The sequence below is a fragment of the Coenobita brevimanus genome, chromosome 110 (genome assembly GCF_032717465.1).
Source record: "Coenobita brevimanus isolate Jiangsu-jjx chromosome 110, ASM3271746v2, whole genome shotgun sequence".
In the NCBI taxonomy this organism is placed as follows: domain Eukaryota; kingdom Metazoa; phylum Arthropoda; class Malacostraca; order Decapoda; family Coenobitidae; genus Coenobita; species Coenobita brevimanus.
In genome coordinates, this window is record NC_137063.1 from 26,424,518 (window position 1) to 26,440,210 (window position 15,693).

At 44.1% G+C, this 15,693-nt stretch overlaps 1 protein-coding gene across 2 annotated transcripts in view; it reads left to right on the plus strand.

Moving 5' to 3' along the window:
- LOC145417381 (putative oxidoreductase YjmC) overlaps positions 1-15,693 on the plus strand; it is a 295,734-nt gene that overhangs the window by 179,826 nt on the left and 100,215 nt on the right. The window lies entirely within an intron of this gene.

A 15,693-nucleotide genomic window follows, 5' to 3' on the forward strand; every position in this document is an offset into this window, starting at 1 on the left:
CACACTAGTTATACCTCATGCTGCCACACCTCACACTGTCACACCATAATGATACAGTCATATCATAGTCATACCTCAAGCTGTCTAATAATAGTCAAACTGTTTCACCATAATCATACCACACTCAGTCACATCATACTGTCATATCTCAACAGTCACATCATTGTCATATCTCACATTGCCACACCTTGCACCATCACACCATACAATCATACCTCAACCATCACATCATAGTCATACCTCACACTGCCACACCTCACACCATCACACCATTCAGTCATACCTTACACTGACATACATGACACTATCACAACATGGTCATACCTCACACTGTCAGACCATACAGTCAGACTTCACACTGTCACACTTCACACAGTCATACCAGTCATACCTCAACCATCACATCATAGGGCCATACTTGAAAAACTGAACACCAGTATTGATGAATGTGAGCGTCTGACATTCCTGTTTTTCGTAACAAAAATAAATTTTGCTGTTCACGCCAGGTATTCACCGCCTGGTTATGACATAAAATAATGCTGGAATATGACAAGAGGATAAACAGCACCAGACACCCCCCTTTTGTGGAACAAACTTAAATATTCATAAATATGATAGTCGTTTTCTCCATTAATAGACATTGACCATACGTGCTCCCTACATGTCCGCAAGTGGGTTGGTGGAGGTTTAGTGCTCCTCCCCTTAAAACAAATAACTCAAAGTCAAATGGCCACCCTTTACAGGATTATGGCATATAGCAATACATATCTATCTATCTCTATCTATCTATCTATTGCCAGACACCTCAATCCCGTTTGGGGTGGCCACAAACAAATTGCCTCCAAGTCGCCCTATCCCCCCCCATTTCACTGCCCTGCTCCCAGCTGACACCCCCCTCTCTCATATACCTCTTCACCCCATCCCTCCATCTCATCCTCGGCCTCCCCCTCCCTCTTCCCCCCTCCACCTCACTCACATACACTCTCTTCGTCAGTCTTTCACCCTCCATTCTCTCCACATGGCCAAACCACCTCAGTGTGTTCCTCATAACGCTTCCTATCACATCCACATCCACACCACAACGCTCCTTTATATCCTCATTCGTCAGCCTGTCTCTCCATGTGACTCCACAGGCTCCTCTTAAATAACTCATTTCCACTGCTCTCACTCTTGACTTGTGTCCTTCCAACAACGTCCAAGCTTCACTTCCGTACGTTAGAGTTGGTATCACAATACTGTCATGTAGTAACTTTTTCACTTCCATGCTCACTTCCCTGTTTCTTATCACTGCTTTCAAAGAACCAGCAACCTTTCTTCCCTGCTGTACCCTTTCAAGCACTTCACCCTCCATACCTCCATCCTTACTCATCACACTACCCAAGTACTTAAACGTACTCACATTTTCCAATTCCTCACCATCCAACCTCGCTGTACATTCACTGACTTCACCCCTCTCAAAGACCATCACTTTACTCTTCCCTATATTCACCTTTAGATTCTGTTTCTTACACACTCTCCCAAACTCATCCACCAAGCCTTGCAGTTCCCCTTCGTCTTCACTCAACAACACAGTATCATCTGCAAACAACAGTACAGGGAGTTTCCAAACACTATCCTCTCTCACCAGGGCCACTCCAACATCCACTACCCTACCTTGTACCTCTTTTATTACCCCATCCATGTACAGATTGAACAACCATGGAGACATGACACATCTCTGTTTCAACCCAACTTTCAAAGAGAAAAATTCACTTAGTTCACCATCCACACGCACTGCAGCCTTCGCACCATCGTACATACTCTTCACAGCATTCAACAACTTCCCATCTACTCCATATATTCTTAACACTTTCCACAATCCTTGTTTATCCGCCCTGTCATATGCTTTCTCCAAATCCATGAAAGCTGCATACAACTTCTTTCCCTTCTCTTGAAACTTTTCCACTAAAGATCTAAGGATGAATATCTGATCTACACAACCTCTTCCCTTCCTAAAGCCTCCCTGTTCTTCTCCAACTAATTTCTCTGTTCTTTCTCTAACTCTGTCAATAAGTATCCTACCATACACTTTTCCTATTATACTAAGAAGAAAAATGCCCCTATGATTACCACACACTTCTTTTTCCCCTTTTCCTTTGTACAAGGGAATAATTATACCTGACATCCAATCCTCCAGGACTCTACCTTCCTCCCAGGCCAATCTGCACATCTTCCACATCCATTCTACTACTATCTCTCCCCCATGCTTCAGCATTTCACCACACACTCCATCAATTCCTGGGGCTTTCCCTGATTTAACTTTCTTCATTGCTTCCACAACTTCTATCCTACTGATTTCTTCCTGTCTTCTCACCTTCCTCTCCCAGCCATTCCCCAGCCACTTATACTCGCATTACTTCCATCCTCTATGTTCAACAATTCCTTAAACTGTTCTCTCCATCTGCTCACTTTTTCTCCCTTCTCCACTAGTAACCTACCATTTTTATCTCTCACTCCCCTGCTAACTTCACTTCCACCCTGTCTTACTCTTTTCACCTCTTTCCAGAACATTTTCTTACAGTCCCTCCACTTTACACTCAAATTCCTTCCAAATTCCTCATCCACTCTCTTCTTACTCTCTCTTACTAATCTTTTCACCTCTCTCTTTCTTTCTTCATATAACTCTCTCTTCCGCCTCTCAACTTCTTCCATGCCCCTATTTCTCATCCATTCATTGTATGCTTTCTTCTTTTGTGCCACAGCCTGTCTCACCTCTTCAGTCCACCACGCTGTTCCTTGCACCCCCCTCCGTCTTCTCTTCCTTCCACACACCACATCACATGCTGATCATATTTCTTCTGTAAATATCCTACACACACCTTCCAAGTCTCCCATCTGCTCCAATTCATATTTGCCCAATCGTTCCTCCACTTCTCTCTTATACTCTGCCTTTTTCTCATCCTCTTGTAACCTTTCCACTCTCCTTGCAACTACTCCTTCCTCACGTCTTTCCCTTCTATTCCTCCATCTTACTTGAATCCTAATTCTGGCCACCACCAAGTAGTGGTCAGAAAGTCCACTCCCCCAACCTCTATAAGCTCTTGCATCCATTACACATCTTCGCATCCTTTCATCCACACACACATAATCAATCATTGCCTTCCTTTCATTCAGTTCACCACCCACCCTTCTCATCACTTGCCATGTATACCTGTGGAGCATTTTATGCCTGAAGAGGGTATTGGCTATCACCAACCCCCTCCCAGCACAAATGTCCACTAACGCACTCCCATTCTCATCTATCTCAGCAGGCGCACCCCACTCACCAACTATTCCATTCACCTTCACATTCCCAACTTTACCATTCATATCACCGATCAAAAACACTCCCTCATTCCTTCCAAACTTTTCCATGCACACTTCTACATTTGTCCAGAACTCTTCTCTCACTCTTCTAGCACGATCTTGCGTTGGCGCATACACACACACAATCGCCCACATTTGTATTCCAACTTTACCCACACAATCCTTGACCCAACTGATCCATACTGTCTTATGCTCTTCTTCCATCTTTTACTCACAACTATACATACTCCTTCCTTTGCCCTCTCATTCTCACCTACTCCTGCACATATACCCCATCCATACTCCCATTCTCTCACACTTTCTCCTCTCTATTTTGTTTCAGTTATTCCACATACATCCACTTTCGCACCCTCAAGCACCTGGACAATCTCTCTCTCTTTCACCTCATCATTCGCTCCTCTTACATTCCACGTTCCGATAACCATGTCCTTTGTCTGGTCCTTGGTCGTCATCGTTTGGTCAGTCCTTGTCCGAGGCTTATTGTTTGTTTTTTTAGTTAATTGTTTTCCGGGGAGGAGCACTATCCCTCCGCCAACCCTTTTATTCGCCTTTTATGACAAGCAGGGATACTGGGGGAGTATTCTTGAAAAAAACCCCTACTCCCAAGGGCAGCGTTGGTATCACAATACTGTTATGTAATAACTTTTTCACTTCCTTGTTTACTTCCGTTTCATGTCATCGCCTTCAAGGAACCAGCAACCTTTCTTCCAATTTGTACCCTTTCAAGCACTTCACCCTCCAAACTTCCATCCTTACTCATCACACTATCCAAGTACTTAAATGTACTCACATTTTCCATTTCCTCATCATCCAACCTCACTGTACATTCACTGACTTCACCTCTCTCAAAGACCATAACTTTACTCTTCACCTTTAGATTCCATTTCTTACATACTCTCCCGAACTCATCCAACAAGCCTTGCAGCTCCCCTTCATCATTTAACAACACAGTATCATCTGCAGACAGTAGTACAGGGAGTTTCCAAACACTGCCCTCTCTCATTAAGGCCAATCCAACATCCACTGCCCTATCTTGTATCTCTTTTATAACCCCATCCATATACAGATTAAACAACCATGGAGACATGACACATTGAATTATTCAGGATTAAGATTACCCTGGCAGGCTAAAGTATATGAGAAGTACAGGACTGTTCAGAAACTTTTCAAGCGTAAAAGTTTCTGTAATTGAAAATGAGTAAACAAACTTTTCAAGCCTAAAAGTTTCTGTAAATGAATCCGAATAAACCAAACTTTCATGATGGTCAGATGGTGACATGGCACATAATTTTTGGAGTCATGATAATAAATTGTGCTCCACAGTTAGTTTCAGACTACAGTACTTGTTTCTGGTTCCTTGAAGGCAGTGATAAGAAACAGGGAAGTGAGCATGGAAGTGAAAAATTTACTACATGACAGCATTGTGATACCAACTCAAACGTATGGAAGTGAAGCTTGTACCTTGTTGGAGGGGACTGAAGTCAAGAGTGAGAGCAGTGGCAATGAGTTATTTGAGAGGAGCATGTGGAGGCACATGGACGAATGAGGAAGTGAAGGAGCACAGTGGTGTGGATGTGGATGTGATAGGAAGCGTTAGGAGAAACACACTGAGGTGGTTTGGGCATGTGGAGAAGATGGAGAGTGAGAGACTGACAAAGAGAGTGTATGTGAGTGAGATGGAGGAGGGGAGGGGGAGAGGAAGGCCAAGGATGAGATGGAGGGATGGAGTGTAGAGGCATATGAGAGAGGGGGGTGTGAGCTGAGACCAAGGCAGTGAAATGACATTGGACAGGGCGACAGGGAGGCAATTTGTTTGTGGCCCCCCCCCCCCCATACAAGGTTGAGGCATCTGCCAATAGATGGATAGATAGATAGTGTTAGCCAGCTCAGTGCTGTACTTATCACATTTGAGGGGAAGCCTGTAAGCTGTTGCTGCTAGTCGAACAATATCTGTGTGTAACAATCATGACATTGGAAAATCATGAAATGAATGACATTTTTTTTAAATGGAGTGTTTCTTGAAGTATATCACATGCAGTGCAAGTGTATAGTTGATTCATGCAGCAGCTGCAGTAGTTGCTAACATAATAAAAATCATGGAGTACGTTGATGGGTACAGTACTACTTTTCCCCCATATTTGGGACTAAATAAGAATACTGTATAACATCTTACTCATCAGTTTCGTATGCTTTTATCAGCTTATCTTACAGTATAAACACCAGCAAAGATGATGGTATACAACTTGTACCAGTATAACCAATTTCCAGGGGCAAATTTAGCAGTGGAATTGGTTTTCTTTGTACCCGTGCAAAAGCCTCCATAGCTGGGATGGAAGAGGGATGTGGGGAGAAGAGAGAGGATGGAGGGAGGACCGTGAGAGCTGGGTACACCACCACTTCTGCGTTCGGATGTGCTTGTTTCTAACCTGAGAAGAGGCAAAGTGTTCGAACTAACGAATCAGCAGTGTATGAATTGTGATAATGTTCCCCAATTTCTTGTGGTTGGTGTAGCAAGTATTCGATTATTGATGCTTCAGAATTTGGGGTATGCCTGTAATGGGTAAAAAATTCAGAGTATATAAATTTTCATTAGTATCAACAAATAAATGCATCAGAGTTCTTTACTGAAATGCAGTAAACTCAGTTATCCTGTGTAATTCAGCCAAGCCATATGCCAGTTAAAGTAAAATGCCGGATATTGCATAGTACCCCCATTGGCTCAGTAATCAGTGTCAAGCCAGATACTGTGTTACTGTGCATCTCGAACCTCTGTCCATAAAATTTTTCATTGAATAAAAGATCTATCTATCTATCTATCTATTGCCAGACGCCACAATCCCGTAAGGGGTGGCCATTTGACTCTGAGTTATTTGTTTTACGGGGAGGGGCACTAACCCTCCACCAACCCACTTGTTGACACGTAGGGAGCACGTATGGTTTGGTTATATGGTTACCACCCAGCGTTGTAAATGGTTTCCTGGCTTACAGGAAACCATTTGGCTTGTCACTCAATGTAAAGCCACCTGTAAAGGAAAGAAAAGCAATAAGAAGTGACAGGAAAGATGGGAGAAATAGGAAGATTAATATTATAATACAATAATGTAGTGATACAATACAACAATACAGTGCCAGCTGGCTATCATTTACGAGCCGGTTGATACACCTCAACACCGGATTTTTCATAGAACCACCGGTTACGTCCCATTTTGGCACCAGATATTGCTTTAACCCCTTGGCTGTGGCTATTGTGGTGAGTGTGATACACCCCTGTTGCGGCAATCCACACAAAAGTTACCTATTTTCAGTGCAGTAATTTTCATATTAATACACAAGATAAAAAAATAAATAAAACATGCACAAGAAAGCAAAACTTTTCTTCTTACCTATGAGCACATCAGTGAATGCTTAAATGCTCCTGCAATGCCATAGATAGAGGTGGAAACAACACCATTTTTGGTGTTTTTTTGCGTCGCTGTAGTTATCCATCATGCACCACCACCCACGTTGCCACTCACCGCACATCATTTCCCAACCACGCACCACTATATGCATCACTTTCTTTGCATTACCTTGAATGGTTCACTTAGCACTTCAGAATCATTATTTTACAAATATTATAAAATAAAATAGTGTGATATGAAACTTAAAAACTACTCAGTAGCACTAAATAATGCTAAAGTCAACAAAAGATATTACAGGTATAGCTTACACCAGACTCTTCATTTTCCTTACCTTTTAGTCATTTACACTTACACTTACACTTTCACATACAGTAATCACTCTAATATCCGGACGCCCAATAACCGAACATCCCCACTACCCGGACATAATCGTCCTGGGATCCAACATTCCCCAAATGGTCCGAAAACCCAAAAAAATTTAAAAAAATACCGATTTTTTGTCCGTAATTTGAACTTACCGCGCGCGCCGCGGGAGACCATTGTTTTGGCGCGTCATTCCTCCGACATCTGATAGAGCGCCGCTGCATCCTCCCCACTTCCCGCCTGTCTCTCACCGCAAGTGCACGCTCGTTGTAATGGCTGCCCACGTGATTGCTTTTGTGGTGGTGCCCTACCTGCTGCAGGGCCTCCTGCTGCTCTCGGGCCTCCTCTTAGTGTGGGTGATGATGGCCCTGCCACCTGAGAAAAGGAAGAGAGTGGTGTTGACTCTGGAGAAGAAGAGGGAGATAATGGAGAAAGTGGATGCGGGTTGGTCTTCTTCCCGCATTCTTCACGAGTTCAACTTGGCCCGGTCTACTTTGTTTGATATCAAGAGGTTCCAAGACAAACTCATGCTGTACACGGCTGACTTCTTGTCGAGAAGCAAATGCAACGTGGAAAGGAAGGTTATGTTTACCCCCAAGTTTGCAGAAATCGACCGATCCACGTTGATTTGGTATCGACAACAACGTGCTGCTGGTGTGATGGTATGTGGAACGGAGCTGAAGGCTGCTGCTGAGAAGTTCGCCAGGCTTCACGACGCCCTAGACTTCAAGGCATCCGAGGGTTGGCTCTTCGCGTTCAAGTTGTGACATGGCCTTACCAGCCGTAAATCACATGGCGAAGCATTGGACGCTAACGAGGATGGAGTTGCCGAGTTTCGGCACAAGGTGAAGGGCTTGATCGACAGGGAGGGCCTAACTCTTGGTCAAGTCTACAACACTGATGAAACTGGCCTATTCTATCGCTCGCTGCCAACGAACACTCTAGCCGAGGAGACGGAGAAGCGTGTACCTGGCCGCAAGCTTTCCAAGGAACGGATATCTGCTTTGTGTTGTGCCAGTGCTAACGGCATGCACCGGCTTAAGCCCGTTGTTGCTGGCCGCACAAAGCAGCCTCGGTGCCTTCGTGGGGTGATGGATGTCCTTCCTGTCATCTGGTACCATTCTTTGAAGGCGTGGTTCACAGCTGTGATCTTCAAAGACTGGTTTCACCGTCACTTCGTCAAGGAGGTCATCCATTACCAGACGAAGACACAGGGAATCCCGCGCAACCAGGTAAAGGCTCTCCTTCTACTCGACAATGCACCTGCTCACCCGTGTGACAAGGACTTGGTTGCTGAAAATGGCCGTATTAGGTGCATGTTTCTGCCACCTAATACGACTGCTCTCATTCAACCAATGGACCAAGGAGTGATCGTGGCAACAAAGCGCCTATACCGTCGGAAGTTCCTGGACGAGGTGATGGTTGTTCTCGAGGACGAGGACGAGCGCAGGGAGGGATGGGACACACGAGGCAAGCGGACTTTGGAAAACCTTCGCCGCTACAACATCAAGTCTGCGCTGTACAACTGGGCTAGTGCATGGAAGGAAGTCCCTGTGAAAACTCTTGAAAATGGTTGGTCTCGTCTGCTTCTCGGAACGGATGTGGAGTACGATTTTCTAGGGTTTGACGTGGATGACTTCCATGCACGGCTACGTACGCACGGCGACGATGTAGATGTGGACGATGTTCGTGAGTGGTTGGATGATGACGAGGGCGATTCTGGGTATCAGACGTTGTCTGATATCGAGATCGCGTCTTCGGTTGCAGGTGTCAGTACCGAACTTGAAGATTCCGACGCTGAAGGCGACGATGATGCGGACTCCTCTCAGCAGGACACTACTCCAGCCATCCCCAAGCTGAGCGCACTCCGGGAACATCTAGAGTTCGTCCTAGACTACCTGGAACACCCGGACTGCGACAGGGAGATGGGGCCCTTGGGACTCGTGGAGAAAGTGCGTGCTTTCAGGCAGCGCATCATCAATCATCAGAATCGTCGGTCATTGCGTCAATCAACCATTGACAGTTTTTTCAGGCCCGTGACCCCCGCTGTGCCTAGCCCTGGCTCCACTCCATTGCCTCCCCAAGACAGGCCCTCATGCTCCGAGCCACAGCCCAGCGCATCAGCCACGGTGGAGTCACCGCTCGACGTGAGTTTGCGGCTGTCTTCAGAGTCCTCTGCAGTGGGTACGCCATCACCACAACCCAGCGATGCACCCCTAGGTCGCCTGCCAGTGATACTCTCGGACTCGGACAGTGAATAAACAGCAAGAACTTCTCCACTAGACCACACTGGAATTTTGAGTGTTGTGCAGTGAAAAAAACAGTGTGTTGTGTTAAGGATTTAAAGTTGTGAGAGAAAAGACTAGAAAAAAAATGTAACGTAAATAGACTTGTTTGTTTTGCCTTTGGAAAATTAAAAAAAAATTGGGAAAAGTTAAAGTGCAACACTAAGTTACAATGGAGCATTATTTTTGACAAAAGTGAACACTGTGAAGAGAACGGACTTCTGTGTGTTATTGACTAAGTTCAGTGCAAGACTTCAGGAACAGTGTACTGTAAGTGCTTCAGGAAATCCTTCTTACTGTCAGAGTCCGAGAGGAGGCGGTTATTCATCGAGGTGGCCAGGGACTTGCTGTAAGTAGCCAGAATGTTTCATACTGTACTTTTTTCCCTACTATACTTACCTCATTTCACTCTTTAATGTCCTTTATAGGTGTGAATAGGGTGTTAGTAGCTATGCATGTGCAGAAGGAATGTGTTTTTCTGAGTTAGGCTAGGTTAGGGTCCATAAGTACCAGAATGTTTATTAATGTATGAACATACTTCTAAACCCTCATTTTATGTTTCTTTTGCATTTATTTCAGTCATTTATGTGCCTTATTGGTGTGATTTGGGTCTTAAATAAGTGCTATGCATGTCCATAGGGAGTTGTATAGGTGTTTCTCTGAGTTAGGGTCCATAAGTACTAGTCCATAAGCTGGGGCCCAATATCTGGACAAAACCAATAACCGGACCTACCTATGGCTCTATTACGTCGGATATTGGAGTGATTACTGTATTTACATTTGTTCATTCACTTTTTTAGAGGGGCCTGAAGTTAACGAGTGTGTGAAGGTCACGGTGATGTAACATAGGTGAGTAGGCGTCATTTGGAGCATGGTGAGCTGGCTTGTTTTTTCAGAGGTATTACAGTATATTCCATACAAGAATCACTAGAATCGCTGTCTCTAGTAGGTGCATACCTCCTTTTCTGTGGAATACGACCTCTGACACCTCTTTTCTTGGTAACACCACATGAAGTTGAGGGCTGGGGCAAATCCAATGGACCACCTGTAGACACCATGATTTCCTGAAGCAAACTGGGCTCACATGGTTGCTTGATGTGGTGTAGAGGATGCTAAAAGGACAAACTGGTAACCCTAAGCGTGGGCAGATGAGTACAAAAGTACTCACGCCAAAATACAGGGCGCAACTTTTGATATTGATTCATGGATTTTAAAAGGAACATTGCAGCCTGTCGATCGAACCTATTAAAGGGAAAGTCGCAGCGAAGGGGCTAATAGAGCCAAGCCAGCAGCACCAGATATTGCATTGGGCTGGATATTGCGACAACAGATAATTGAGAGTTTATGTAGTTTTTTTTTTTCTCTCTCTCTCCCAAATAAATTAATAAACCTATTTTGGTAAGATAAAGGTTGGTAAGGTTACTGGAGGTGATGGGTGTATTGGTTAGTTACGATGCTGGCTAAAACATTTTCCTCTTTTAGTCAAGCACTCAGATTTGAGGATTTGTGTGTTGGTTTGTTAATAAGAAATTTTTTTTAGTAAAACAATGAATACTATTTCATGAGATTCACAAAATGAAAAATAAACAACATCCTGAGACATCTTTCAATCCCAAGAGCTTGTCGGACGGACCATACGTTGACGACTAAGGAACGGACAAAGGACATTCTGAGAGTAGGAACGTGGAATGTGAGAGGAGTGAATGATGAAGTGAAAGAGAGAGAGATTGTCCAGGTGCTTGAGGATGCAAAAGTGGATATATGTGGATTGACTGAAACTAAATGGAAAGGTGAAAGGATGAGAGAATGGGAATACGGTGTAGGTATATGTGCGGGAGTCAGTGAGAATGAGAGGGCAAGAGAGGGAGTATGTCTGATGATAAGCAAGAAGTGGAAGGAGAATATAAGAGAGTATGGAACAGTGGGTGCAAGGATTGTATGGGTGAGGATGAAAGTAGGTATACAAGCATGGTCGATTGTATGTGTGTATGCTCCAACAGAGGATCGAGTGGCAAGAGTGAAAGATGAGTTTTGGGCGAGAGTAGAAGCATGTATGGACAAGTTTGAGAGGAGCGAGAGAGTGATGTTGATTGGAGACATGAATGGCAAAGTCGGGAATGTACGAGTGGATGGAGTGGTTGGTCAGTGGGGTGTGCCAGCAGAAGTAGATGGGAATGGTAGTGCTTTGGTGGACATCTGTGCTGGTAAGGGGTTGGCAATAGCCAACACCTACTTTCGTCATAAGATGATCCACCAGGTATACATGGAGAGTAATGAGGAGGATGGATGGTGAACTTGTTGAACGAAAGGCAATGATAGACTACGTGTGTGTGGATGAGCGAATGAGAAGACAAGTGTTGGATGCAAGGGTGTGGAGAGGGTGGGGGAATGGAGTCTCGGACCATCACTTAGTGATGGCCAAGGTAGAGCTGCAAAGAAAGTGGTTGAGGAGGCGAAGGGGAAGACAGGAGGAAACAGCTCCTGTGAGAAGAGTGGAGAAATTGCAAGATAGTGAGAAGAGGACAGAGTATAAGAGCATAGTGGAAGAAAGATTGGGAAGGTATGAGCTAGAGCAGATGGAAGGGGTGGAAGACGTATGTAAGATATTCACGGAAGAGATAAGCGCAGCGTGTGAGGTGGTTTGTGGAGTGAGGAGGAGATGCAAGGGTGTGCAAGGGACAGCATGGTGGAATGATGAGGTGAAACGAGCTGTGGAACAAAAGAATAAGGCATATGGTGAATGGTTGGCGAGTAGAGGGAGGGGAGAAGATGAGAGAGAGAAGAGAGAGGTATATGTGAGCAGGAGAAGGAGGTTAAGAGACTGGTGAAGGAGAGTAAGAAGAAAGTGGATGAAGAGTTTGGGAGGAATCTGAGTGTGAAATGGAGGAGAGTAAGAAATTGTTTTGGAAGGAGGTAAAGAAAGTAAGGATGTGTGAAAGGGGAAATAGTAGGGGAGTGAAAGATAGGAATAATAGATTGTTGGTAGAGAAGAGAGAGAAATTGAGGAGATGGAAGGAGCACTTTGAGGATTTGTTGAATGTAGAGAGTGAGAGCAGTGTGAGTATAAGTGGTTGGGGAATGGCTGGGAGAAGAAGAGATGAGAGGAGGAGGAAGAGATCAGTAGGTCGGAAGTAGTGGAAGCGATGAAGAAGATTAAGCTGGGAAAGGCCCCAGGAATTGATGGAGTATGTGGTGAAATGCTTAGGTATGGGGGTGAGATTGTTGCGGAGTGGATATGGAAGTTGTGTAGATTGGCTTGGGAAGAGGGAAGGGTTCCAGAGGACTGGAAATCAGGTATAATTGTTCCTCTGTACAAAGGAAAAGGAGAGAAGTATGTGGTAACCATAGGGGTATTTGCCTTCTTAGTGTGACTGGTAAAATATATGGTAGAATACTCATTGATAGGGTTAGGCATATGACAGAGGAGCTAGTTGGAGAAGAACAAGGGGGATTTAGGAAGGGAAAAGGGTGTGTAGATCAGATATTTGTTCTAAATGTTTAGTGGAGAAGTATCTAGAGAAGGGAAGGAAAGTGTACGCTGCCTTCATGGACTTGGAGAAAGCTTATGACAGAATAGATAGGAAAGGTATGTGGAAGGTATTAAGAATATATGGAGTGGAGGGGAAATTGTTGAGTGCTGTGAAGAGTATGTACGAGGGAGCTAGGGCTACGGTGCGAGTGGATGGTGAGCTGAGTGAGTTCTTTGATCTCAATGTGGGACTGAAACAGGGGTGTGTAATGTCTCCATGGCTGTTTAATATATATATGGATGGGGTCGTAAAGGAGGTACAAGGTAGGGCAGTGGATGTGGGGGTGGCCCTAATGAATGAGGGTGAGATTTGGAAGCTTCCGGTGTTGCTGTTTGCCGATGATACAGTATTGTTGAGTGAAGATGAATGGGAGTTGCAAGGTTTGGTGAATGAATTTGGGACAGTGTGTAGGAGGAGGAAGCTGAAAGTTAATGTAAACAAAAGTAAAGTTATGGTGTTTGAGAGGAATGAAGTCACAGAGTGTGCAGTGAGGTTGGATGGTGAGGATATGGAGAATGTGAGTGCATTCAAGTACTTGGGTAGTGTGATGAGTAAGGATGGAACTTTGGGGGATGAAGTGCGTGAAAGGGTACAGCAGGGAAGGAAGGTTGTAGGCATGCTGAAAGCAGTGATGAGGAATAGGGAAGTGAGTATGGAAGTTAAGAAGTCTCTGCATGATGGTATTGTGATCCCTACTCTGACGTATGGAAGCGAGGCGTGGACCTTGCAAGAGGGGAACAAGTCAAGAGTGAGAGCAGTGGAAATGAGTTACTTGAGAGGAGCATGTGGAGTGACATGGAGGGACAGGTTGACGAATGAAGAAGTGAAGGAACGTTGTGGGGTAGATGGGGATGTGGTTGAAAAGATTAGGAGAAATACACTGAGGTGGTTTGGACATGTGGAGAGGATGGAGAGTGAAAGACTGACTAAGAGGGTGTATGTGGGTGAGGTGGAGGGAGGGAGAGGGAGGGGTAGAACGAGGATGAGGTGGAGGGATGGAGTTGAGAGGTATATGAGGGAGGGGGGGGTGAGTTGGGGGGAGGGGAGTCAAATGGTGGGTGACAGAGTGACTTGGAGGCGTTTTGTCTGCGGCCACCCTTTGCGGGATTAGGGCGTCGGGCTATAGATAGATAGATAGAAATAGCTGCAGGCCTAAGGAAATGGCTTGTACCATGCATATATGATATAAGATAATAGTTAATTAGATGGGAATCGACAGTTACTGTAGTGGAGAAGTAGATGGGTGTAGAAATGGCAGGGAATATTGGTTTTGGTGAAAAGGCTATACAAAAGCATGAAAGGAGCAGTTAAGCAGTGATTGTGACAAACAGGACGTAATGAGGTAAATATTAAGTGCAGGATACCAACACAAAGCATTTGAATAGTTTAAGAGAACAGTAAGCAGTCTGAACACAATTGGATGAATGTACTATTTAGATAGAATGACTTCTGGGAAAAGAGGTGAGACTTATCTAGATGACGGGGATAAAAGAAGTAATACTGTACCATGTAACTTAAGAAATCATTGCATACTGTTTGAAGGGAAAGGTGATAATCATAAGTGAATACCAGAGAAATAAAATTATTGAACTAAACAGGAAATTTACTAGTAATAACTGAGTCAGGGAAGGTGGCAGTAGTATAGGAAAAAAAAAAAAAAAAAACTATAGCCAGATATATAGAACCTGAATGAATGACTGTGACAGTAGACACACCTGAAAACCTATATTTTCCAACATGGTCTGCTTGTCATGGCTGGATCATATGTGTGGAAAGTAACTGCTTAAAAAATGGGAATGTTACTGTATCCCTCATGTGTTGCAGTGAATGTCACCATTCAACCAGCTTTGTAAAAATGCAAAGCAGTCTCCATGCCAAAAATAAAATTCTGTAATGACTGTGTAACACTGAGTGACAGTCAAATGGTTTCCTGTAAGCCAAGAAACCATTTAGAATGCTGGGTGGTAACCATGTAACCAAACCATACATGCTTCCTATATGTCAACAAGTGGGTTGATGGAGGGTTAGTGCCCCTCCCTGTAAAGCAGATACAGGCAAACCCCAGTTTAACAATCTAATTGGCTAGGTAAAACCCCATCGTTAGGCGGGGTATCGTATATCGGGGTACTTTTAACATGTATTTCAATGTGGACTGTTTACCAGCCTTGGATTTTCCCCCAAACCAAGTCCAAAACCCACCCTGATGACCCCAAAAACAGGTTTAAAGGCAATCTAATTGGCCTAACAGCTGTCAAGGAAGCTAACCTAAGCCTAACACCAGTAAATAACTCACTAAAACCAACAAATCAAATCTGAATATCGTGAAATATAAGTGAAAAAATCAAATTTAGTAAACTGTACCCCAAAATGACAAGGATCACCATCGGATAAACTGTACCCCAGAATGACAAGGTTCACCCCACTGATGGTTAAAACACATTAATCTAAGTCTAAAAACAGTTTATAAATCAGCCTGAACATACAAGTTTAGTCTAAAATATCATCAAAATCAGTAAGAAAAACCAAAACCCATCATTAAACCGGGGCTTGGCCATAGTTAGGAGGGATATGGTGCAATTTCTACCCCGCTCGTTAAGCCAGGGTAACGCATCTAGGGGTATCGTATATTGAGGTATTACTGTAACTCAAAGTCAAACAGCCACCTCTTATGGGATTATGGCTTTTGGCAATAGATAGATAGATAGATTTACATCTTACAATATACATTTAAGAACATAGGATGCACAGCTACATTAGTAAGGTGCACAT